The sequence below is a fragment of the Pinus tabuliformis genome, chromosome 2_1, assembly GCF_031772625.1.
Source record: "Pinus tabuliformis cultivar Carrire ecotype Pingquan chromosome 2_1, CPIR1, whole genome shotgun sequence".
NCBI lineage: Eukaryota > Viridiplantae > Streptophyta > Pinopsida > Pinales > Pinaceae > Pinus > Pinus tabuliformis.
In genome coordinates, this window is record NC_142299.1 from 685,549,705 (window position 1) to 685,576,176 (window position 26,472).

At 35.5% G+C, this 26,472-nt stretch overlaps 1 pseudogene; it reads left to right on the forward strand.

The window, feature by feature from the left end:
* The window catches only part of LOC149202453 (LRR receptor-like serine/threonine-protein kinase SIK1), a 95,173-nt pseudogene that overhangs the window by 15,869 nt on the left and 52,832 nt on the right, over positions 1-26,472 (forward strand).

Consider the following 26,472-nt stretch of genomic DNA (forward strand, 5'->3'; position numbering starts at 1 on the left):
TGGGGGCTGATGGGACATCCTCCTGAACTATAGGTGTTAAAACAGGAAGGCCGGCTTCTGAGTGGCATAACTTTTGCATATAGACTCTGATTGACGTGCTTTTTGCGTCGTTGGAAAGATCTTTGTGTATAGAATAGCATGAAGGTGTTGCGCTAAAGCGGCAAAGTTTTACCCCCAAAACACGTTGTTTGATGCCTCAAAACTTTCCCAAAAGGTTTCAGACCCCATTTTGCAAAACTAGGTTCCACATGTAAAAATGGTCCCATGAGTTGATTCCTCTTTTTCCACTCTCCTGGCTATCTTTGCTCAACTGTGGAACAAAATGCTCTTGAAAGAATGGAAAGCCTCTTCCTCCTAGAAGCTTGGTTATAACACAATTCGATAACCTACTAGTGGTTAATTTTGACTACATCAACTCTTAATTAGAGTTACAATATAGACTCTTCTAGAGTCTTTTACATAAAAAACACGTGGCTAGCCCCTTTTCCATGAATAATGGGGGCTGATGGGACATCCTCCTGAACTATAGGTGTTAAAACAGGAAGGTCGACTTCTGAGTGGCATAACTTTTGCATACTGACTCTGATTGACGTGCTTTTTGCGTCGTTGGAAAGATCTTTGTGTATAGAATAGCATGAAGGTGTTGCACTAAAGCGGCAAAGTTTTACCCCCAAAACACATTATTTGATGCCTCAAAACTTTCCCAGAAGGTTTCAGACCCCATTTTGTAAAACTAGGTTCCACATGTAAAAATGGTCCCATGAGTTGATTCCTCTTTTTCCACTCCGAATGCATCGAGATGGATGAAAATCAATATAATTATCTAATCTGGATCACTACTCAAATTCATCCCCTTCTACATTGATGCGTAGACAATCATTTCATCCATCTCTAAGTTGCTTTCCACCCGATTTCTTGAATTTGTGGCCATTTTATTCCTCACATCATTCTTTCAGTTCTTAGGGTTGAAATCTGGATGTAGTTTTCAACATTTCACCTCTTTGTGATCAACAATGTTATAGTGGTTGCAGTGGTTCCTAGGATCTTTGCATTGATGTCCTATGGTTGTTGTCTTCTTGTTCTCCCCTCCATTTCATTTCTTCTTCCCTTCTTTGGAAGCTTCTTGGTGTTCCTTTTGCTTTGAACCACTTGACTGCCTTTTCTTATGGCCAATATTTTCTAGGGATCATGCCTGTGCACGAGGCTCATCCATTGTTCTGGGTTTGTACAACATCATTTGCTTTTGCAAATGGCTATGTTGAATCCCTATATACTTGAGTATGTCGGGGTTCTTCAGAGAGAAATCCAACATTATTGCTATCTTCTTGAATTCTGTGGTGTACTCTTGTACACTCGACCCGTGTCTATGGTTGAGGTAATGCCACCAGATCCACTAGTCCTCTATATACCCAATAGGGTAGAATTGGTATTTTATGAGATTTTTAAAATCCTCCTACGTAGTCACTAAAGGATCCCTCTCTAGCCTCAAGGTTTTTGCATGTCTCTGCCACCAGGCTAGGGCATGGCCGTCAAGTTTCAAAAGGGAAAACAATATTTTTTGTTCCTCTTGTATGTTGTGAACATTAAAATAAACCTCTAATTGCTACAACCAATGATTTAATTCCAAAGCATCAACCTAACATTGATATGGCTTGATGTCGACCTTCATTTCCGTCTTGAGCAAGGATTGTGAATGGTTCATAGCACTCAAATTGGGATGTTCTTTTTCGAATTCTTTTTTAGAGTCATCTGTTTCTTCCGGATCCCTTGATTTTCGCTCTAATCTAACTTCCGAGTTGGAACTTTTGTCTTCTTTGATTCCAAGCTTGTTTGCTTGAGCCACTTTAAGGAGGTTCATATTTCGTCTGATATCTGTGATTTGGTCTCCAACCTTGTGAATCTCTCCTCTGTTAGATCTTGAGGGTTATTAAAAATTGATTTGTTATGTTTGTCTGCTTAAACCAATCTGGATCACTTGCAACTTCCCATAAAATATCCAAAGTTACCTACTCTGATACTAATATGATCTGTAAACTAATAGTGGATATTTCACTTGATAGTTCGTCATAATGGATCTTAAGAAAAATGGATTAAAAATGAACACACACCAGTCACAATGACCACTCCACCATATATGACTTCGGAAACCCTTTTGGGAGGAAACCTAGCTAGAAAGTGAGGTTCCTTTACTCTATTTTTTTCTAAATGGAATTGATGAAAATACAAAGGAGTGAGACATGTGGCCATTGGGTTACTACAAAACAAAAACCATCTCTGTTATGCTCTCTCTATCTCTCTCTGTCCTCTCTCAGTTTCTCTACTCTACTATGGAACAAAATGTACTAGAATAGAATTAAACCCATTTTCCTCCTAGTGGCCCAATTATAGCACATCTCGATAGCCAACTAAGCTTTAAATTTGACACATTCAACCCTTAATATGAGTTACAACTCAACCCTTCTAGAGCATTATTCATAAGGCCCATGTGGCTAGCCCCTTTTTCATGAGAAATGGGGGATGACATGTCATTCTCTCAAAGTATGGTGGTCAATCATGATAGGTCAACTTCTAAGAGGCATAATTTTTGCATTTGAACTTTGATTGAGGTAGTTCTTGCACTATTGCAAAGGTCTTCGAGTGTGGAATAACACCAAGGGGTGTGATGCTTAAGTAACAAAGTTTATCCCAAAAAGGTCATTTAAAGCCTCAAATTGGCTCTAGACGGTTTCTAATCTCAATTCTCAAAACTAGGTCCCACCACTGAAACTACTCGAGATGGATGACAAAAAATATAATGATCCAATCCAGATCAATGATCAAAAGGAAAAGAAATTTTAGAGATGAACAATATGAAATTAAGGAGTTACTATATATTAATAATTGTTGACTACCTATGAAACCGGATTCGTTCCCCAGGCCCTACTTGTCCTGAATCTGGTGCATCAGACACGATTCAGATGGATTCGCGTCCGAAAATTGGGACACATCGTGTCCGATCGAGACACTTCGAATCCAGAACCTGTCCTGACTAGGACACTTCGAATCTGGAACATGTCCTGACTTTCAGACACTTCGAATCTGGAAATCAAGAACCTACGCAGCGTTATAAAGACGTATTTCCCCATTCTATTTGCACATTCACTTGTTTAGTTTGTTGTGGGTTTACTGTGGGTGTTTGGGAGCAAGGAGCAAAGGGCGTGGGAGAATTTTCAAGGAGATTCACGAAACAGGTAAGTGTTAGAGCCTGTCAAATTTGATGATGGTGATACTATAGAGGGGTCATCCTCCACACCAGCAGATTCAGAGATGACTTTGGATACAGAGGAGGAGGATGCAGCAGAGGAGAGCATTGGTGACCATGATGATGAGGACATTGATGCTGATTTTGATGATGGCTATGAGGATTGATGACTCATGAGCCATGAGCTACCTACCACCTTGAGGCTTATAGACTTGTAGTTGTTTTGAATTTTCTATTTCTATTTGCCATTGGCATTGCACTACCTATGTAAACAGTAACACATTTTGATTTTGATGACTTAATGAGAAAACTATAATACCTTTATCTTACTATCTTTTCTTTCTGCTATTGGATCATTGATGAATTGAATATGTATTATAAATTTATAATTTATCATTTATCATTTATGTCACAATTGTATTTGTAATCTTGTATGCATAATGTTACTTTGTAAAACTTAGATCTAGATGAAGATCTATGTTTGAATCAATGAATTTGTATCATGAATGAGAATTTGTGTAAGAAATATCTAATTTTTAATATATATATATATATATATATATATATATATATATATATATATATATATATATATATATATATATATATATATATATATATATATATATATATATATATATTATCCCAACGTGTCCTGTTCCGGGGGGTCAACGTGTCCGTATTCGACACACGAATCCCTGTATCTGTCGAATCTCAAATCCTTGTGTCAGGTGACTTAGCTGACTACAAATTCATAGCCCAATTCAATGTTAAATCTATATAAAAAATGAAGTTGACATAATTTTTACTTCATCCTAGATGGAAGTGTTGGATATTTTCATATGATTGGACTTTTTTTGAATATTTCGCTACAAGAAAAAGAATATAACAATAAAAAAGATTACAATAAGATTAGATTTAAAAACTCCTCATCAAAATACTTTAATGATGTCTCAAAGGTGTAAAGGTTATCACTAATAAAAATGAAGAAATTTCTTGCCTAAAGAATCATAGTTAAAACTTGATCACACATATTAAGTTAAAAGGTGAAAATAAGTCACAAGAATAAATGCTAGAGAAACTTCCAAAGATGAAGGTTCCAAAAACAAGAAACCAAATATAAAGATGCCTTATTGTCATCCTAATTATAAAAATCATTGTATTACTTAGTAGACGAAATCAATATGAGAAGCGAAGGGAAGATCCTACTATATTGAAGAGAAGTTCAAGCATGGAATCTTATCCTTTCCCAAATCAGAGAAGTAGTTACCACAATTTTGCAAAAAGTTGAATTAGGGTGGTTTGACCCTTTTACAATAAGATAATTATGCTCAATGCTTGTAACTCATATCATCTCATATCATCAAACATCACAACTTCAAGAATAGATAATAATGAGAAGGTATTATGAGCCTAAACAAAGACATCGAGCTTTTCCATAAAATCCTTTGAGGACAAAGCATATTTGAAGGGATGGAAAACACAATAGAACATAAAAAATATATAAATAAAATAGCAAATATACTACTACTAATGATATTTACTAGGGGTCACAACCTAACATAACCTTTCTCCTTATGAGCCATCAATGTGTATATATACCATCACGAAGTTTTTTGTATATCATTGATCATAACTTATTCATTATGGTTATGTATTTTGTCCTTTATGAATTTCAGTTGTCTATCCTTCTTATGTTATATATTTCTTAGTAAATGAACCTTGTTCATTTCAAAGCTACCGAAGTGCATGCTACACTAACCCTACTTGGTTGAAAAATAAAGTATAGAAATGTCAGTAAATAACTCCTAAGATGTTAATTTCAAAGCTCACCCTCGTTATTCATGCTTAGATTCTCCTTGTTCTAATTATTATTGGTTTAAAAGGAATAAGAACATAATAGAAAATAAACAAGTGACAAGAAACTAGATAAAAAATTTCACACCTAAATGATCTTCACCACTTGAAGTAGTATTCTTAATTGGATGGCCTTTGCTTAGCTCCATACTTGCAAATCAATCTTCAATATCCAATAATTCACTCATATACAAGCCTTACACAACATGAAAAGCAATAGATTTAAGGATATGCACATAAGAAAAATTTTGTTGCTCCAAAATGTGATCACTCTTTCAACAACCATTACAAGGAGAGCCTCTAGTTTACAGAGTTCTAGGATTTGCCACCTTACAATAAAATAATTACATCATAGTGACCAATTTTTATATGTCAAACGATAAATAATGTGACATAGACATGAATTAGTCTTCAAACAGTACTATATCTTTCCACATGAGAGCTCCAAGAGAGATCAAGTGCACCCCAAGAGTCCTTTATCCAACAAAAATGATAAAATAGTTTCCACTAGAGGGGCACCCTAGGAGGAAGCTTCTAAATGATTGAAACCATCCAATCAAATAATATAATACACTCACTTAGTATTGTGTCCTCCAAAACTCCAAAAATAACATATTGGTCCAAAAAGTGGTCTCCAAGGCTCAGCAACCATCTTAAAATGGTAATCCATATGAGAATGTGCATTAAGTTGACATTGACCAAGTTAGATAACCATAAAATATTCCCCATAATAGATAGTGCACTCTAAGGAAGTGTGCAAAAAATTCCAAAGGTAGGGAAAATTAACTCAAGTCACTTAGCCTTCAACAAGGTGTGAACAATACCAATTAAAAATTCACGTGGACCACCCAGTGGAGTGTCCCACCTAAGGGAATGTGCTAAGTGGAAAAATGTAAGTGGATAAGGGGATGTGAATGGAAATGAACAATATGTGAAACATGATAATGCCCATGATCTACAATTGGTGCATAGAGATTTCGTAAGTGTCATCTTTATGAGAGATTTTTCGGCGAAAATCACATGGAATATCATTTGTTGACGCGTTTCGAACCAACTAGTGTGGTTCATCGTAAGTGTCGTCTTGTTAAGTGTCATGAAATTGGTCATTAGACACCCCATACAAAATATGATGTAACACACTAGCTATCCCATTTTGGGCTCACTTGATGTATTGTCATGACATACTATTTGATGAATTACATTTATTATTCTCTCCATGTATTTTGTGTTTTTATTTTTTGTGTGCACCATGTATATGTGAACCAAAAATTGAAACATCCACTAGAAGTTGGTTAACAAATTTCATCTTATCCCAACACTCAAAGTCTCTAGTTTAAGATAAATTTATTATTTGCTCTCAAGAAAAATGGTAAATATTATGTAAAAGAAAAAATATTTTTTCATGAGATACAAGATGCTAACCAAGCTTCCAAACTCAAGGAGTTGGTGAGTTGGGGGGAGTGCTAGTTTCAATTCTACTCTCCTTGCTACTTTTTACTTCAAAACTGTATAGGATGTATAAAGTATGGAGACATTCTCATTTAACAATGCTTTTGTATTGTGTTAAGGAACTTGGCACAAAATCAGTTAAGTGGGAAGATCCTTAGGAACATCTACTGGAATGAAGTTTTGGAAGTTATGTAAGAATCTGAATCCTTTATGAGTGCATCACTATTGTTATCTTTTAATCAAATCATCTCATCCTTTCCTTATTATTGATTCAATAGTTTTCGAGGACGATTTCAAGTTAATCAATATTATTCTTTCCTATGCAAACTAAATTTGGAGCTTCTTTCTCACTAAGCATTTTCTTATGATTTTTAGTGTGTTGCAACAAAACCTACTAGTTGGAACTCTCTCTCCTGACATGTGTCAATTGACAAGATTGTAGTTGTTGTAAGTCACAATGCATTTTTCTTCTAGAGTAGATATGATTTTTTTTAGAACATTTCTTTTTAAAATGCTATCTTGATGCAATAGTTTTAGTGCATTAAGAGAGTTTGCATAAATGATTCTTGGTTGTAGCTCAAATGTGTCTGATCTTTAAAGACTTTGATTTCTATTATGCAGTGATGTGGGGAGGAACAACTTGACAGGGATGATCCCTGATAATATTGGTGATTGTAGAAGTTTCTTAGTTTTGTACGTTTTTTGGTTCCCTAAGAAGTCTATGAATGAACAAATGGGTCGATATGTATGTTTTGATGGAAGACTCTTATGGTGCATACTTGTAACTCAATCATTTCTTGTTGGATTACGGCTGGTGTTCTTATTAGGGACTTGTCACACAATCAACTTCCAGGAGAGATTCCTTTTAACAATCAATTTCCACAGTTGCAAACTTTGTAAGTGTATATATTTGTAGGAGTAACTAAATTCTAGTATCCCATGTTGTTATTGATGATGATCCATCTTGTTTCTTGTGGAATAATGTTATAATCAAAATGAATAAGTATCGATATTTTTTTGTTAAATAAGGATATGAGATCATGTAGGTTACCCAGGAATTGTAATTAGTTGTAGGTTTGTACTATTTGATCCATGGTATTATTTTTTGTTTGTGTTAGTCCCCATAGCCTAATTTTGAGGTGGTTTTCATAGGGCACTACATGGAAACAAGCTGACGGGAAGGATTCCTGAAGCTATTGGTCTCATGCGACTTCTTCTTGTTCTGTGAGTATATTTTTTGTAGGATCTTAGCTTGTCCAAGGATTTCTTCTAATCCATTCATAAATAACCTCTCTACGCTAAAAATGTATCCAAGCCTAGCTCAATAAAAATGTAGAATGCTTTTGGGTATTGGCATTGTAAGTTTTATGTAGATTCTATATTCTTTCATTGATGAATGGTTTGCGTTACCAAAAATTGATTATCTAATGATGGTTTATGTTTAGTGCTATTATACATTTATATTTATTATGTATTACAGGAATTTGTGTGATAATTATCTTACTGGAAAAATTCCTCCTATCCTAGGCAACTTGGATGAAACTCTACATTTGTGAGTTGCTTACATAATTTCATTGAAATTTACACTATGGGTCCATTATAGTTGTTACATTTGGAAGATAAACTTCTTTCATAGTCAAATTCCCAGGACACTGATTTTCTTGTTCTTTCCTTTGTATTTCTCAGGGATTTGTCTGGTAATAATCTCACAGGATCTATTCCATCAGAAATGGGAAACATGAAAAGTCTCGAGTCCCTGTAAGGATTTAAATTACATGTTTTGTTGTGTGTTCTAATATGTAACATAATTTGTATTTGCATGATAAGAAATAGCCATGCTCTTATGGTTATGCAGGCATCTACATGGTAATCAACTTACAGGACAATTCCACCTGACATGGGGAAGTTGGAAAACTTGATTCATTTGTAAGTTTGTGTCTATACGTTTGTGAAAAAGAGGACACAAAAATGATCAAAAATCTCAAAACCTAATTATACACTAACATTATTCATTGATATATTATGGTTTCTTGCTATAAGTATTTAACAATATTGAGTAACCATTTTTTTGGGGTAGGGATCTATCCAGAAATCAACTTGAAGGTTTGATTCCAGAAAACATTAGTTCATGCATTGCTCTTAATCACTTGTAAGTGTTATAACCTTTAAGAACATTGAAGAAATTATGGAACATTGTCTGAAACTATCTAATAATATTGAGTTTATTTATTCACTTGTCTTTTGTAGCAATGTGAAGAGCAACATTCTAAATGGAACCATTCCTCTTGATTCCCATACATTTTGAGGTGCATGGCGCTTGCCTAATTCGTCCATCTTGGAGCTTGTACAAGGCTTTTGCAATGATGATGCACTAGCTGGACCTTCTCCACTGGTTGATTGCACTCCTTGGAGCTGCTTCTTTGTACTTTTCTTCAGTTCCTTGCTGGGATAGTGAACCCTTTCTTCAGAGTGCTGCCCACTCTTCGAAGGTTCCTTACACTCTTCTTTAGTCCTCTGATTAATGGTCTTACATCCTCCTTACATCCTCCTTTGTGCATGCTTTAGGGAAATGGAAGTTTAAATTCCTCTTTAGAAGTCTCACCTTCATAAACTCCACGGCCAGATTATTGAGGCCTTAATTCAATTTCATTAGGGTCTTTTCTGCCTTGTCTATCCTTGCCTAGCCCTTGGCCATTGTATCCCATATTTTGTATTATCTTGGAGCCAAAGCTTTTCATATGCAATTCAAAATTTCAAAGCTTCCAAATGAATAGGAAGTATGTGCATGGGAATTGACACTGGAAGTGGAAATGCTTACCTCGTTCCTTTGATCATTGTCCCAACATCCCTTCTTGCTCATTTCTTTCATTGGTCATTATTGTTTTCTTCCTGCAACTTTTCCAATTTGGCTTGGAGCTTACCCAACAACTCCTCCTTTGAAGTCAAGTTTGTCTGCGATTTCTCCATGGGTTGTATGCACCTTGCTTCAACTCAGTTCATGCTTTCACAAGTGCGATGGGCAACTTGAACACACCGGGTCTATATCATTGCATTTTTTTCTTTCATGGTGGAAAGAAACTTTCTTATTGGGTCATTGGGTCTATATCATTGCAAGTTTTTATTTCATGGTGGAAAGAAACTTTCTTATTGGATCCTGGACTGCAAGCTTTTATTGTCTCTCTTCAATTTCATAATTTCTTGGAGTTGCTGTTTTTTCTCCAAGTAATTCTTGGATCTTGGACTTCTTTGCTTTAAGCTGGTTGTGTCTTTTTCTTTTCCCGTGATCTTTCTACAATCAACTGTGGAGCTGTAACTTTGTTGCCAGAGGATCAAAGAATAGAGACAAAAGCACAACGCTTTTATTTGAATACAGACTTCCCTTATAACAAAAGAAACAACTGCTTTGGTAACAAAATGATCACTCTTGGCAACCTAAACGAATTGTCTTTCCAACTCGAGCAAGATTATCAGAATATCGGCAAGTATCATAGACTTTAAAATAAAATACAACATCTATTTAACAGAGATATTGAACACTTAAGCTAAACAAACATAAACCTTTAAAACGCTGAAATCACTAGAACCTAAATCATACCATGAGAATTTTCCACCATTCCAAAGGGTGGCATTCAAGGTCTGCAACAGTAGTTAGTGCCAGAGCAAAAATTTGTCATATATAGGGTCATTTATATACAAGGAATATCTACTGCACTCCATGCTTTCGAGGACCAACCATTCCTGCTAGCTGCAGTATTAGTATGAGTCTTGAGAACAGTTTGTCATGCATAAAAATCGTTGCCCTCTAACAGCAGAATCAATGTAAACAGGGTTTTTATGGTATCCAAAATAATACAGGACCCTCCTTGGTTAATGGGCAATCCTGCACAACCAAAAACAATTTTTGTTTCCTGTTCAAATTTTGATAAATTCTCCACTAATCTTAGCTGAGCTCAAAATTTTTATGTTGTGATCGGGATTTAGTTATAGAGGTCACACCCTGTATTGAATTCTGGTTTTTCTCAACACTCCTAGGGGTTGCATCACGTTTTGAACGGGTTAGAATTTATGAAAAATATACTATTATAGTGCCCAGGCAAGAATATGCATATGCATACTCCATTTTAAATCGGAGCCCTTCTTTTTTCTAAAATCAAGCAAGTTTGGAAACAGGCACTGATTTTTAGAAGGTTTCCTAAAAGTTGTTTCACAAAGTGAAGAAGTTATTAAGCAGATTAGATCATAATATCTATTCTTTATGGATTGGCAGTAGTCAATGTACCTCCAGATGTGCACAACTTGACAGCAAAAATTATGCTGTTCAAAGATTCAAAAGTGGAGAACAATATCAAGGGAAAGGAAAAGAAATCCAAATATCATGAAATTAAAGAAGCAGGATATGAAGGCAAAGATAGGGAAGCAGTTGCAATCATCCAAAGCTAGAAAAGCACTTGCAATCAGCATGTCAGTTGTAGGCAATATTATTCCACGTGTGCAGGGTGCAAGAAAAACATCTATTAAAAAAAACTATGTTAAAGATGAGCATACAATCCTTGAAGGAAGAAAGTAAGGAAAGAAAATGGCAGAAATGACTACGTACATGCAACTGCTAAGAAAGATCCATTTACAGTAGAATGATATTTAATTAGGTTCGTGACAGTGGAAATTACTAGGTCTTAAGCTTACCAATTATGTATATAGTGCAGTCTTTGGAAGGCATAGACCAGCAGAAGCATTTCACAAATTGTCAATAGAAGTCTTTAATAGTTAACAGATCCATGGCAATAACTGGATATGCTGAATGACATAAATGGTGATCAAATATATTGATGATGGAAAAATGAATACGTGTATTCAACCCTTGACATCATGATTCCATTGAGTATAGCATAATTAGGTACACAAAGATGCCCTTAAGCCTTATACCAAAAACTTATAGGAAGAATGTTTGCAGACAAAAGCTTTCTTGGAAACAATTTCCAGCACCTGCCCTCAAGTATTCATCAATTGTAAGAGGCTCTCTCTCTATAAAGCAACATTACCAGACCTGCAGGGCTTGACCTGAACTTGCTGGCCCAACCTGGCTCGCCCACCAAAACAGGCCAAGGCAATGAAGCACAACTCAAACTTGGTGCCAGTGAGTTTAACTCACATTGACTTGCAACTACTCATAGATCAAACTCTACCACAAATATTTGGAATGATTTTAGTGGGTCAACGAGTTAGACTCATGAACCCATCAAAAATCTTGTTGTCCCTAATTATATAAACCACAATTCATCCTTTGTATCGACTGATTTTTTGTGGAGTCCAAGTCAAACTCGTAGTTTTTGCCTCACTAAATTTTTTCATCTAACCAAGTTTTGTAACACTGCTTTAGAGGTTCAAAAACTCGTTGTCCCTCATTATATAACCCACATAGCTGAGTTTTCCTAGAGGCTAGAGTCCAAGTCAAACTCTTATTTTTTTTCCTCACTGTGTTTTTCACCAAGACAAGTTTTGTAACACTGTTTTCACCAAGGCTCCTTAAATTCTCTTATTTCATTCTGAATCTAGTTTTGGTCTGTTTTTTCTGCCCTGGAAGAACCAACATGCAGTGTTAATTGGTTCCAAGTGTTTTCTTATTTCTATTACTAATAGTGGGTGCATTCCTCCAAAGAAATATATCGATAACACCTTCATAATTTTGAACTTTGATTCCTGTGAGGCTGCAAAACACACTTAGTTATTGAAATTTGATACCTGCTTTGGATTTCAGGTAACACTTTAGTTATTGAAATTGGATACCTGCTTTGGATTTCAGGTAACAATTAATTACTTGATAGTTATGATTACTGCATCTCTCCATTAGCAAGGTGATTTTCTTGCTAAAAAATGGTGATATTGCACACACAGGGACTGTGAAACAGGGATGGATCCCAAGCTTGAAGGAACTAAGAAATATTGTTCACTTGGCCTAATCACATGCCATCTTGGTGAATGTAGGCTGCAAGAGCCCAGATCAACCTGATGATCATATTTATAACAACAAAAATATAGGAGTTTACAATGTTGAAGCAGTAAGAGATTGGAAAGTAAGCAACCCTATGTAACCTGTAGACAATACATAATAAATGTGTGGTTTGAGAGAAAAGATGCTATGACAGATTGATCGGAACAAGTCACATTTGTTTTAGGGTGGAACATGTGGAGGGTACAATCTCCAGGTGAATGTAAGACCCAGGGTTTAGATGACTCTGTGCTAGTTTATTTCTAATTGAAAAGCAAATGGGCATTCCCTAAAATTGAGAGCTTGTGTAGTGGGTTTGACAATAAGCTATTCAATTTTAGGTTGGTATCGGGATCCATTGCCAGTTATATAACAGGTTAAGATGGTTTCTTGATGTTTTATTGTTTTGCTTGTAATTCTGATCCATTATAGTAACTTAAATTTCATCTGGTCAATTAGTGCTTTGTATCACAATCAAGGGTTTAAAGACTTTGATTTGAGAAGAGGCTAAGGCTAAACAAAATTTTATCGTCAGAGTACTTCACCATGATGCCCAACTTACAAACTGGAGCTGTAGCTGTAGTTATGATGAATCTGGTCAAATTCTTTTTTCAATGGATACTTCATAACTATTTATTCGACAGTAATTCCATCTGCATCACGACCTTGTTTAAAATTTTAATCTAGTTGAACACAAATATTAAAAGTTCAATTAAAAGAAGACTAGCAACCCATTTTTTACTCAATGCAGGTGTCAAAACAAAAGAACAAACTGTCCAGTACTTTAGCTCCAATAATCCCTAGTCTGGTTATAAAACAACTGCAAACTAAAAAATGTGGAAAACCCCAAAGAACAACAAAGATTTTTACAAAAATGTGAAGAAACTCCCAAATTCTCAGGTATTATCATTTTTCTCTGATATTGGCATCATTGACCATGATCAAACCAAGATCAAAATTTGAGAAACCTGATCATTATAACTTATGACAACTGCAGATCAGGTAGCACTGATACTCCATAAAGCTTTGAAGATGGTATTGAAGAAAACAATTTATTTCATCAAGCACCGGTGACAACCATTTTTAGTTTTTTTCTGGCCAAACAATTTCTGAGAGATTATTTTGAGCTCTTCCACACATGAGGAAAAGTCCCTTGTCAGTTCCTAAGTTCCATTAAGTTAATGTTCTTCTATAGTCTGAACTGCTTGATAAAGACGTTTACAAGAATATTGATGGCTATAATTCCAACATTGTAAAGACCTTCCCAATAGAGACATCCACAACAACATTGGCTATGAACCTTCCCTTTCTGGAATATTGATTTCCCTCAAGTTAATATTGCATCTTTTTAAGTTGTAGTGGTACTTCTTAAAGAGCAAGCTCCTAAAGTTGAGAAGCTGAAACCATATTTGGAACCAAACAAAAGGTAGAACAAAAATTATTCAATCCTTAACACCAAACCTTGAAACGTTAACAGAACAACTTTTATCACAGTTACTATTATCATCAAGCACTGCCTAGATTAGAGCATTGACCATTTAGTAACAAAACCAAATACCATTTATCATCTAGTAGGTACAATAGAAAACCATGAAGTAGAATGAAATTGATCAGATAACAACAACAATCTAGTAGTTGCTGGGTTATAAACTAAATAGCATGGAGTAGAATATGAAATGAAATAGGCCATTGTGACTCAAAAAGTTACAACATGCAAAGAATAATATTCACAAAATAGGGTATGTTAATATTCACAAAATAGGGTATGTGTCTAATTTACAAAATAGGAACTGAAACATTGTAGTGAACTTAAGTCTATTCAGATGTTGAACCACTATGGCAGTTACTTTTGGCACATCCCAACAATCTCCACCTTGACAACAATTTTCCCAACTATGATATCTCATGTAGTTGTTGTTGGGTTGATAGTGACTGTAAGAATTTTGAAACTTCATTCATGTCCGGACGGTTAGAAGGCTGCCCCCTTGAGCAAAATAATGCAAGCTCCAGGACCTTTCGAACCACCGCAATATCTGTGTAGGTTGCTACTATTTCTGAGTCCACAATGTCCATGATCCTCTCGTCTACTTCAGATTGTATCTGCATTCAAATGCCCATGTCAGTTAAACATACATTAGTTTTTCCTTTTCTTGGTCCATGCAATACCGCTAGACAAACAAACTCTACAATTCACAATTAAAGCAGGTCCATATAATAAAAATCGTATTGTCTTACCAATTGAAGCAAATTAGAGTCATTATCCACAGCGTTCCTCCGTGTTATGAGCTCCAAAAGAACAATGCCATAACTGTACACATCAGATTTCTCAGTAAGCTTCAATGTCTTTGCATATTCTGGGTCAATTTAACCAATGGTAACCATTACATCAGTAAAGGTGTGGGTTTCAACATAGGGTATACACTTGGCAATGCCAAAATCTTCCAAATGTGCTTCAAAATTCTCATCTAAGAGGGATGTTGGAAGTCTTTACATCTCTATGAATAAAGCGTGGGTTACAATCATGATGCAGATATGCTAGACCTTGTGCAGCTCCAAGATCAATCCTTAAACTAGTATTCCAGTCTATCCTATTTGAAGATCCAACATAGAAAAAGCATTGTTTAGATTCTCCAATTAGACCATTCCAAACATTAACTATATATGAAAGGCTGGTTAGAATCTCTTGCTATCTTACATAACCTTTTTGTTAAGCCCCTATACTACTAGTGTAACCCCTTATTGTTATTAGTACAACCCACTTATTATATTGATGTACCCATGTAGTGCCCATATTGTTACTCTTGTGCCCCATAGAAGCCCACTATTGTTATTATTGTGCCCTTACATTATTATTGTTATGTCGGCTTTGATTATGTTATGACCCCTTAGACTCCTATATACAGAAAGGAGGTAGTTTCATTTGTATCATCCAAGAATTGTTCATTTATGTAATGTAAAGGAGGTTGCACCCTCGAAAAGGCTGAATTCTAAGGCGTTGATCTATCTTTCTACCTTTTCTTGAGCTGGTTTCATAACATTTGGTATCAGAGCTTTGGATTCTGGGGTTTCGCTGCTCTAAACAGGTCATCGTGGCATTTTCGCTATAACTTCTTTTTCTGCGACATTTCAGAAGTTGAAAAAAAAACATTTGAGAATAAATCGCGTTGAACCTCGGGTCCGAATTTCAGAGCCGTTCACGCTATATTTGTGGAGATATGATCTGAGGAAGTTGGTCTTTTTGCAGACTCCTGAATTACATTCTAAACAGGTGACCTGGGTAAAATCGTCATAACTTTCTCGCTGAGCATTGGATTGAAATTTCGTAAGAAGGTACAGAAAGAGGACGGACTGTAGTTTCTTGTATATATTTTCAGAGCCAAAGGTCAAAAAATTGACACGTGGCACTTCATACAAGTTCTCTCTTTTGGAAAGGTCTATAATCATGTCATCTTGGGAGATTGTGCATAACTCTTTCTTGGAAAATCCAATTTGGATCAGACTGGTGGCATTGGAAAGAGGACATAGAGGGCTACTACAGGTAGCAATTTCAAAACTTAAATATCTAAAAGTACATAGTTACAGTTGTTTTAAGATCGAGGTCCTAAAATAAAGAAAAAGCAAGATGAGGAATTTTGATGGCAAGGATCCGGTAAATTGGATACTTCAGATGGAGCAATATTTTGATCTACATGGTGTACCACTGTTACAAAAGGTATGTATTGCATCTTCATATTTAGAACCGGATCAATTTTTATGGTATAAAGGGCTTTGTTCTCGTAAAAAACTTGTTACGTGGTCAATTCTCACGGAGGAAATGATAGCACATTATGAGGATACAAAGAGCAACACCTTCTTTAGAGCAACACCACAACAATTGGAAAGAGTAAAAAGGCTTTGCGACATATTTGAAAGTAAAATTATGGCAACAAGGAAGTCTACCCCTCACAACTATAAAGATGGACGTGTTGTTTCTCCTAGCCTTCCACAACCTACAAGGGTTACACCACAACAATTGGAAGAAAAAAGAGAAAAAGGGCTTTGCTACAATTGTGATAGCAAATGCACTAAAGGTCACAAGTGTGCTGAGAAGAAATTAACATGGAGTATGAAGAGGAGGAAGAAAAGGATCAAGAAACATCAAAAGAAGAGGATATATGCCAGGACCCGACCCCAGAGAAAGAAGAAATGAATCAGAACATATCTTGTAAACTATTGGCAAGAATGACTACTCCTCGAACTCTCAAGATAGAAGGACATATCAAGAAGAAAAAGGTGCAAGAAGTGAAAGATCACATCAAGAAAGAAGAAATGAATCCAACCATATCTTGGAATTCACTGGTCAGAATTACCACTCCTCAACTATCAAGATATAAGGACATATCAAGAAGAAAAATGTTCAAGAAGTGAAAGATCACATCAAGCGTCAAGAAATGAATCCGACCATATCTTGTAAAGGATTGGAAGAAATTACCATGCCTCAAAATCTAAAGATAGAAGGACATATCAAGAAGAAAAAGGTTCAAGCAGTGAAAGATCACATCAAGCATCAACAACAAGTTCTCCAACTTTTAAAGGATAACGCCACTTCGGTGCAAAATCAAATGAAACAACAGGTAGATCAACATCATAGTGAAAAATGTTTTGATGTAGGCGATTGGGTATTTTTACTGCTACATCTAAAGCAAGCTATCCATGAGAAGGAAATGTTGGCAATACTACATGCACTTAAAAAATGGCGACCTTACCGAATGGGAAGACTCTTCAAGGATGAGGATGTGGAATCATTGTTTTGTGCTATTTCTGTTATCCAACCAGATTGGATAAATGAAGCAAGGGATGAATGGAAGAAGGACAAAGAAGTATGGCCACTTATTCAAAAGTTGCAAAAGATCCCAATTCAAACAATATTGCCAGAAATTGAAGAGGAAGGAAAAATCATATTGGAACCTGGAGTAGTCACAGAAACAAGAACTCGACAGCTACGAAATCGATCAATTTCATAGTATCTCATCAAGTGGAAGAACCTACCTGCTGAAGATTCCACATGGGAGGACAAGAATTTTATACAGAAGCATCAAGAACTACTCAAGCGTTGAGGACAACGCTTTTTGAAGGAGAGGGGCATGTTAGGCCCCTATACTACTAGTGTAACCCCTTATTGTTATTAGTACAACCCACTTATTATATTGATGTACCCATGTAGTGCCCATATTGTTACTCTTGTGCCCCATAGAAGCCCACTATTGTTATTATTGTGCCCTTACATTATGATTGTTATGTCGGATTTGATTATGTTATGACCCCTTAGACTCCTATATACAGAAAGGAGGTATTTTCATTTGTATCATCCAAGAATTGTTCATTTATGTAATGTAAAGGAGGTTTCCCCCTCGAAGAGGCTGAATTCTAAGGCGTTGATCTATCTTTTCTATCTTTTCTTGAGCTGGTTTCATAACACTTTTACATATAAATTTTTAGACAAATTTTTCAATCTATGATTGTTTTCATTCTCGGACAAAACAAATTTAGGTCCTATTGTTCTGAAATTTCATTTTCAAATTTCTCTCTCAAACTGAATAAGAAAAACACTCTTGCTAGTTTCTCCCTTCAGGGTTTCCAAGGTACATATTGTTTCATTTTTGTGTGTGTAGTTCTATTAAATATTTTGCTGCAAATCTAGTTAAAGGTTCCGTGTATTTAATATTTAAGTACATGTATGTGTGAACACTTGATGGAAAATAAATCAGCTGCAAAATCTTCAAGAACTTGACATTCTATTTTTATTTAGAAATCACTCCGAGGAACATATAGTGAGACTAAATTAGGTAGATCTCCAAATTCTCGAGGAATAGGACCTGATAATTGGTTGAAAGAAAGGTCTCTGCATTGAAAACAAAAGAACACAATGTTACTATTTTCTTCAAATGACTAGAGCATACTAAATAGACATGTAGAGAGAACACACGCATATCATTAATTTTAGGCTACAAACTAGTGTATAGGACTTACATATCCACGATATTTATTAGGTTTCTGAATTTAATTGGGATAAAACCACTCAAATTATTTCCACTTAAGTTCCTTGGAATCATAATCCAATAGAGAGCACAAAATAAATATAACTCTCATCCATAAAGCATTACTCATGGCTTACAAATATAGAATTTTTTTCAATAATTAAAACTTACAATTTAAGAAGATGTTCTGAAGCTCTATCAACTCCCAAGATAGTTGATAGGTCCAGAAATGTTATTGCTAGAAAGGTCCCTAAATCACATATCAATCAAAATACATGTGATTCCTTTAGAGAAATTTTGTTTCTACATATAATTTAAGAGCATCCTTGAAAGTTTAACTAGTATAGTAGAATAACTTACAATGTGTCTAGACTCATAAGTTCGAGTGTTACGTGAATCATTCCATAGATATTGTTTGAGGAAAGATCCCTATAAAGTTGCAACGTAATGTACTAGTCACTATGAATTTTCGTAATTCTATTCAATAATTCCTTGTGCAATAGGTAATTCCATCGAGTATGGCATATGAACACTTACAAATATGTTAGTCTTTCAAGTTTTTGAAATTCAAGACTCTGAACTAAAGATGGCCCATTTGTTTTACAGAAATCTCTCCAATAATCATTTGTCTGTAGATATTCCTACAATAAATAACATTACAAGGTTTACCTCAGCAAGGTGTAGATATAATGGAACCATTTCTTGCTAAATAAAATTCATCACTATTTCCTAACATTAGTGGTATTTTTCATTTGTCTAATGAGAATGATTATTCCCTCGGCTTTTTAGGAAATCTAGATCTCTGTGGCAATTGGACTGGATCACATTGTCAAATATACTCCAAACAATCAAAAGGTGAAAACTGAAAAGAGAATTAAATTTTACAATGTTTTGTTTTGAGACAATCCTTTCAAGTTATCTTTATTTATAATTGTAATGTTTTGATTGTGTACATTGACAGCTTCTCTCCCAACACCAGTGATTGTTTGCATCTCACTGGGGTCAGTGATAGTATTTTGTGCCATCATGATAGTCTTCTGTTATGAAAATCGACTATTTTTTGTGATCATGATTGCACTCGATTGTGAAAATCAGTGTAAGCCATTTAGTAAAGTATTAAAAAGAAAAATGGAAGGTAATGTGCTTCATTTCCTATTTCTTTAAATAATATCAGAGAATAAAAGTGTTCTTTCAACATCAATATCTATGCTTCTGGCTAATGATTTTTTTTTCTCTTATGCAGATTGTCCAAGGTTAATAATATTCTAGAAGGACTTGACAGGATACACATATGAAGATATCATGAGAACCACAGAAAATTTGAATGAAAGATATATAATTGGATTTGGTGCTACAAGCCTAGTTTATAAGTGTGTTTTGAGGAACCGTGAGGCAATTACCATTAAGAGAATGCATACACAGTATCCAGAAAACTTGCATGCATTTGAACTGAGTTAAATACTGCTGGAAGCATCAATCATAGGAATCTTGTTAGTTCGTTGGGATACTCTCTTTCTCCACATGGAAACTTGTTGTTCTATGACTAAATGGCTAATGGAAGTTTGAAGGACATCTTACATGGTAAGCAAATTGTATGGAAAAATTTGTCGAGAAATTTATATGTAAAAGGTTATGTAAGATAGCAAGAGATTCTAACCAACCTTTCCTATATAGTTAATGTTTGGAATGGTCTAATTGGAGAATCTAAACAATGTTTTTTCTATGTCGGATCTTCAAATAGGATAGATTGGAATACTCGTTTAAGGATTGCTCTTGGAGCTAAACAAGGTCTAGCATATCTGCATCATGATTGCAACCCACGTATTATTCATAGAGATGTAAAGAATTCCAACATCCCTCTTAGATGAGAATTTTGAAGCACATTTGGAAGATTTTGGCATTGCCAAGTGTATCCCCTCTGTTGAAACCCACACCTTTACCGATGTAATGGGTACCATTGGTTACATTGACCCAGAATATGCAAGGACATTGAAGCTTACTGAAAAATCTGATGTGTACAGTGATGGCATTGTTCTTTTGGAGCTCATAACACGGAGGAAAGCTATGGATGATGACTCTAATTTGCTTCAACTGGTAAGACAATATGATTTCTATTATATGGACCTGCTTTAATTGTGAATTGTAGAGTTTGTTTGTCTAGCGGTATTGCATTGACCAAGAAAAGGAAAAACTAATGTATGTTTAACTGACATGGGCATTTGAATGCAGATACAATCTGAAGTAGACGAGAGGATCATGGACATTGTGGACTCAGCAATAGTAGCAACCTGCACGGATATTGCGGTGGTTAGAAAGGTACTGGAGCTTGCATTGTTTTTCTCAAGGGGGCAGCCTTCTAACTGTCCGACCATGAATGAAGTTTCAAAATTCTTACAGTCACTATCAACCCAACAACAACTACATGTCATAGTTGGGAAAATTGTTGTCAAGGTGAAGATTGTTGGGATGTGTCAAAAGTAACTGCCATAGTGGTTCAACATCTGAATAGACTTAAGTTCACTACAATGTTTCAGTTCCTATTTTGTAAATTAGACACATACCCTATTTTGTGAATATTAACATACCCTATTTTGTGAATATTATTCTTTTCATGTCGTAACTTTTTGAGTCACAATGACCTATTTCATTTCATAGTCTACTCCATGCTATTTAGTTTATAACCTAGCAACTACTAGATTGTTGTTGTCATCTGATCCATTTCATTCTACTTCATGGTTTTCTATTGTACCTACCAGATGATCGATGGTATTTGGTTTTGTTACTAAATGTTCAATGCTCTAATCTAGGCAGCGCTTGATGATAATAGTAACTGTGATGAAAGTTGTTTTGTTAACGTTTCAAGGTTTGGTGTTAAGGATTGAATAATTTTTGTTCTACCTTTCGTTTGGTTCCAAATATGGTTCTTTACAATGTTGGAATTATAGCCATCAATATTCTTGTAAACGTCTTTATCAAGAAGTTCATACTATAGAAGAACATTAACTTAATGGAACTTAGGAACTGACAAGGGGATTTTCCTCATGTGTGGAAGAGCTCAAAATAATCTCTCAAAAAATTGTTTGGCCAGGGAAAAACTAAAAATGGCTGTCACCGATGCTTGATGAAATAAATTTTTTTCTTCAATACCATCTTCAGAGTTTTATGGAGTATCAGTGCTACCTAATATGCAGTTGTCATAAGTTATAACGATCAAGTTTATCAAATTTTGATCTTGGTTTCATCATCGTCAATGACGCCATTATCAGAGAAAAATGATAATACCTGAGAATTTGGGAGTTTCTTCACATTTTTGTAAAAAAAATTGTTGTTCTTTGGGGTTTTGCACATTTCTTGCCTGCAATTTTTTTCCTGTTAGTTTGTTGTTGTTTTATAACCAGACCAGGGATTATTGGAGCTAAAGTATTGAACAGTTTGTTCTTTTGTTTTAACACCTGCATTGAGTAAAGATGGGTTGCTAGTCTTCTTTTATTTGATCTTTTAATATTTGTGTTCAACTAGATTAAAATTTTAAACAAGGTCGTGATGCAGATGGCATTACTGCCGAATAAATAGTTATGAAGTATCCATTGAAAAAATAATTTGACCAAATTCATCATAACTGCAACTACAGCTCCAGTTTGTAAGTTGGGCGTCATGGTGAAGTACTTTGACAATAAAATTCTATTTAGCCTCAACCTCTTCTCAAATCAAAGTCTTTAAACCCTTGATTGTGATACAGAGCACTAATTGACTAGATGAATTTAAGTTACTATAATGGATCGGAATTACAAGGAAAACAATAAAACATCAAGAAACCATCTTAGCCTATTATATAACTGGCAATGGATCCCGATACCAACCTAAAATTGAATAGCTTATTGTCAAACCCACTACACAAGCTCTCAATTTTAGGGAATGCCCATTTGCTTTTCAATTAGAAATAAACTAGCACAGAGCCATCTAGATTCTAAACCCTGGGTCTTACATTCACCTGGAGATTGTCCCCTCCACACTTTCCACCCTAAAACAAATGTGACTTGTTCCAAGCAATCTGTCATAGCAGCTTTTCTCTCAAACCACACATTTATTATGTATTGTCTACAGGTTATGTAGGGTTGCTTACTTTCCAATCTCTTACTACTTCAACATTGTAAACTCCTATATTTTTGTTGTTATAAATATGATCATCAGGTTGATTTGGGCTCTTGCAACCTACATTCACCGAGATGGCATGTGATTAGGCCAGGTGAACAATATTTCTTTCTTCCTTCAAGCTTGGGATCCATCCCTGTTTCACAGTCCCTGTGTGTGCAATATCACCATTTTTTAGCAAGAAAATCACCCTGCTAATGGAGAGATGCAGTGATCATAACTATCAAGTAATACATTGTTACCTGAAATCCAAAGCAGGTATCCAATTTCAATAACTAAAGTGTTACGTGAAATCCAAAGCAGTTATAAAATTTCAATAACTAAGTGTGTTTTTCAGCCTCATAGGAATCAAAGTTCAAAATTATGAAGGTGTTATCGATATATTTCTTTGGACGAATGCACCCACTATTAGTAATAGAAATAAGAAAACACTTGGAACCAATTAACACTGCATGTTGGTTCTTCCAGGGCAGAAAAAACAGACCAAAACTAGATTCAGAATGAAATAAGAGAATTTAAGGAGCCTTGGTGAAAATAGTGTTACAAAACTTGTCTTGGTGAAAAACACAGTGAGGTAAAAACTAAGAGTTTGACTTGGACTCTAGCCTCCAGGAAAACTCAGCTATGTGGGTTATATAATGAGGGACAACAAGTTTTTGAACCTCTAAAGCAGTGTTACAAAACTTGGTTAGATGAAAAAATTTAGTGAGGCAAAAACTAAGAGTTTGACTTGGACTCCACAAAAACTCAGCCGATACAAAGGATGAATTGTGGTTTATATAATTAGGGACAACAAGATTTTTGATGGGTTCATGAGTCTAACTTGTTGACCCACTAAAAGCTTTCCAAATATTTGTGGGTTAGAGTTTGATCTGTGAGTAGTTGCAAGTCAATGTGAGTCAAACTCACTGGCGCCAAGTTTGAGTCGCGCTGCATTGCCTTGGTCTGTTTTGGTGGGCAAGCTAGGTTGAGCTAGCAAGTCCAGGTCAAGCCCTGCAGGTCTGGTAATGTTGCTTTATAGAGAGAGAGCCTCTTACAATTGATGAATACTTGAGGGCAGGTGCTAGAAATTGTTTCCAAGAAAGCTTTTGTTTGGAAACATTCTTCCTATAAGTTTTTGGTATAAGGCTTAAGGGCATCTTCATGTACCTAATTATGCTATACTCAATGGAATCATGATGTCAAGGGTTGAATACATGTATTCATTTTTCCATCATCAATATATTTGATCACCATTTATGTTATTCAGCATATCCAGTTATTGCTATGGATCTGTTACTATTAAAGACTTATATTGACAATTTGTGAAATGCTTGTGCTCGTCTATGCCTTCCAAAGGTTGCACTATATACATAATTGGTAAGCTTAAGACCTAGTAATTTCCACTGTCATGAACCTAATTAAATATCATTCTACTATAAATGGATCTTTCTTGGCAGTTGCATGTACGTAGTCATTTCCTTACTTTCTTCCTTAACGATTGTATGATCACCTTTAACATAGTTTTTTTTGAATAGATGTTTTTCTGGCACTTTGCACACGTGGAATAATATTGCCTACAACTGGCATGCTGATTACAAGTGCTTTTCTAGCTTTGGATGATTGCAACTGCTTCCCTATCTTTGCCTTCATATCCTGCTTCTTTAATTTCATGATATTTGGATTTCTTTTCCTTTCCCTTGATATTGTTCTCCACTTTTGAATCTTTGAACAGCATAATTTTTGCTGTCAAGTTGTGCACATCTGGAGGTACATTGACTACTGCCAATCCATAAAGAATAGATATTATGATCTAATCTGCTTAATAACTTCTTCACTTTGTGAAGCAACTTTTAGGAAACCTTCTAAAAATTAGCGCCCGTTTCCAAACTTGCTTGATTTTAGAAAAAAGGGCTCCAATTTAAAATGGAGTATGCATATGCATATTCTTACCTGGATACTATAATAGTATATTTCTCATAAATTGTAACCCATTCAAAATGTGATGCAACCCCTGGGAGTGTTGAAAAAAACCGGAATTCAATACAGGGTATGACCTCTATAACTAAATCCCGATCACAACATAAAAATTCTGAGCTCAGCTAAGATTAGTGGAGAATTTATCAAAATTTGAACTGGAAGCAAAAATTGTTTTTGGCTGTGCAGGATTGCCCATGAACCAAGGAGGCTCCTGCATTATTTTGGATACCATAAAAACCCTGTTTACATTGATTCTGCTGTCAGAGGGCAACAATTCTTATGCATGACAGACCGTTCTCAAGACTCATACTAATACTGCAGCTAGCAGGAATGGTTGGTCCTCGAAAGCATGGAGTGCAGTAGATATTCCCTGTATATAAATGACCCTATATATGATAAATTTTTGCTCTGGCACTAATTACTGCTGCAGACCTTGAATGCCACTCTTTGGAATGGTGGAAAATTCTCATTGTATGATTTAGGTTCTAGTGATTTCAGCATTTTTAAGGTTTATGTTTGTTTAACTTAAGTGTTCAGTATCTCTGTTAAATAGATGATGTATTTTATTTTAAAGTCTATGATACTTGGTGATATTCTGATAATCTTGCTCGAATTGAAAAGACAGTTCGTTTAGGTTGCCCAGAGTGATCATTTTGTTACCAAAGCAGTTCTTTCTTTTGTTATAAGAGAAGTCTGTTTTCAAATAAAAGCGTTGTGCTTTCTTCTCTATTCTTTGATCCTCTGGCAACAAAGTTACAGCTCCACAGTTCATTGTAGAAAGATCACGGGAAAGGAAAAAGAAAGAACCAGCTTAAAGTCAAAGAAGTCCACGATCCAAGAATTACTTGGAGAAAAAACAGCAACTCCAAGAAATTATGAAATTGAAGAGAGAGAATAAAAGCTTGCAGCCCAGGATCCAATAAGAAAGTTTCTTTCCACCATGAGAGAAATAATTTGCAATGATATAGACCCAGTGTGTTCAAGTTGCCCATCTCACTTGTGAAAGCATGAACTGAGTTGAAGCAAGGTGCATACAATCCATGGAGAAATCACAGACAAACTTGACTCCCAAGGAGGAGTTGTTGGGTAAACTCCAAGCCAAATTGGAAAAGTTGCAGGAAGAAAAGTTAAAACAATACTGCCCAATGAAAGAAATGAGAAAGAAGGGATGTTGGGACAATGATCAAAGAACGAGGTAAGCATTTCCACTTCTAGTGTCAATTCCCATGCACATACTTCCTATTCATTTGGAAGCTTTAAAATTTTGAATTACATATGAAAAGCTTTGGCTCCAAGATAATACAAAATATAAGATACAATGGCCAAGGGTTAGGCAAGGATAGACAAGGCAGAAAAGACCCTAATGAAATTGAATTAAGGCCTCAATAATCTAGCCGTGGAGTTTATGAAGGTGAGACTTCTAAAGAGGAATTTAAACTTCCATTTCCGTAAAGCTTGCACAAAGGAGGATGTAAGGAGGATGTAAGACCATTAATCAGAGGACTAAAGAAGAATGTAAGGAACCTTCAAAGAGTGGGCAACACTCTGAAGAAAGGGTTCATTATCCCAGCAAGGAACTGAAGAAAAGTTCAAAGAAGCAGCTCCAAGGAGTGCAATCAACCAGTGGAAAAGGTCTAGCTAGTGCATCATCATTGCAAAAGCCTTGTACAAGCTCCAAGATGGACGAATTAGGCAAGTGCCATGCACCTCAAAATGTCTGGCCACTCTGGAAACCAAATAAGAAAACACAAAAGAGAGAAAGACAAACAATAAGGTATGCAGAGCCTTTCTTAGTCTTTCCTTGGTTGTTC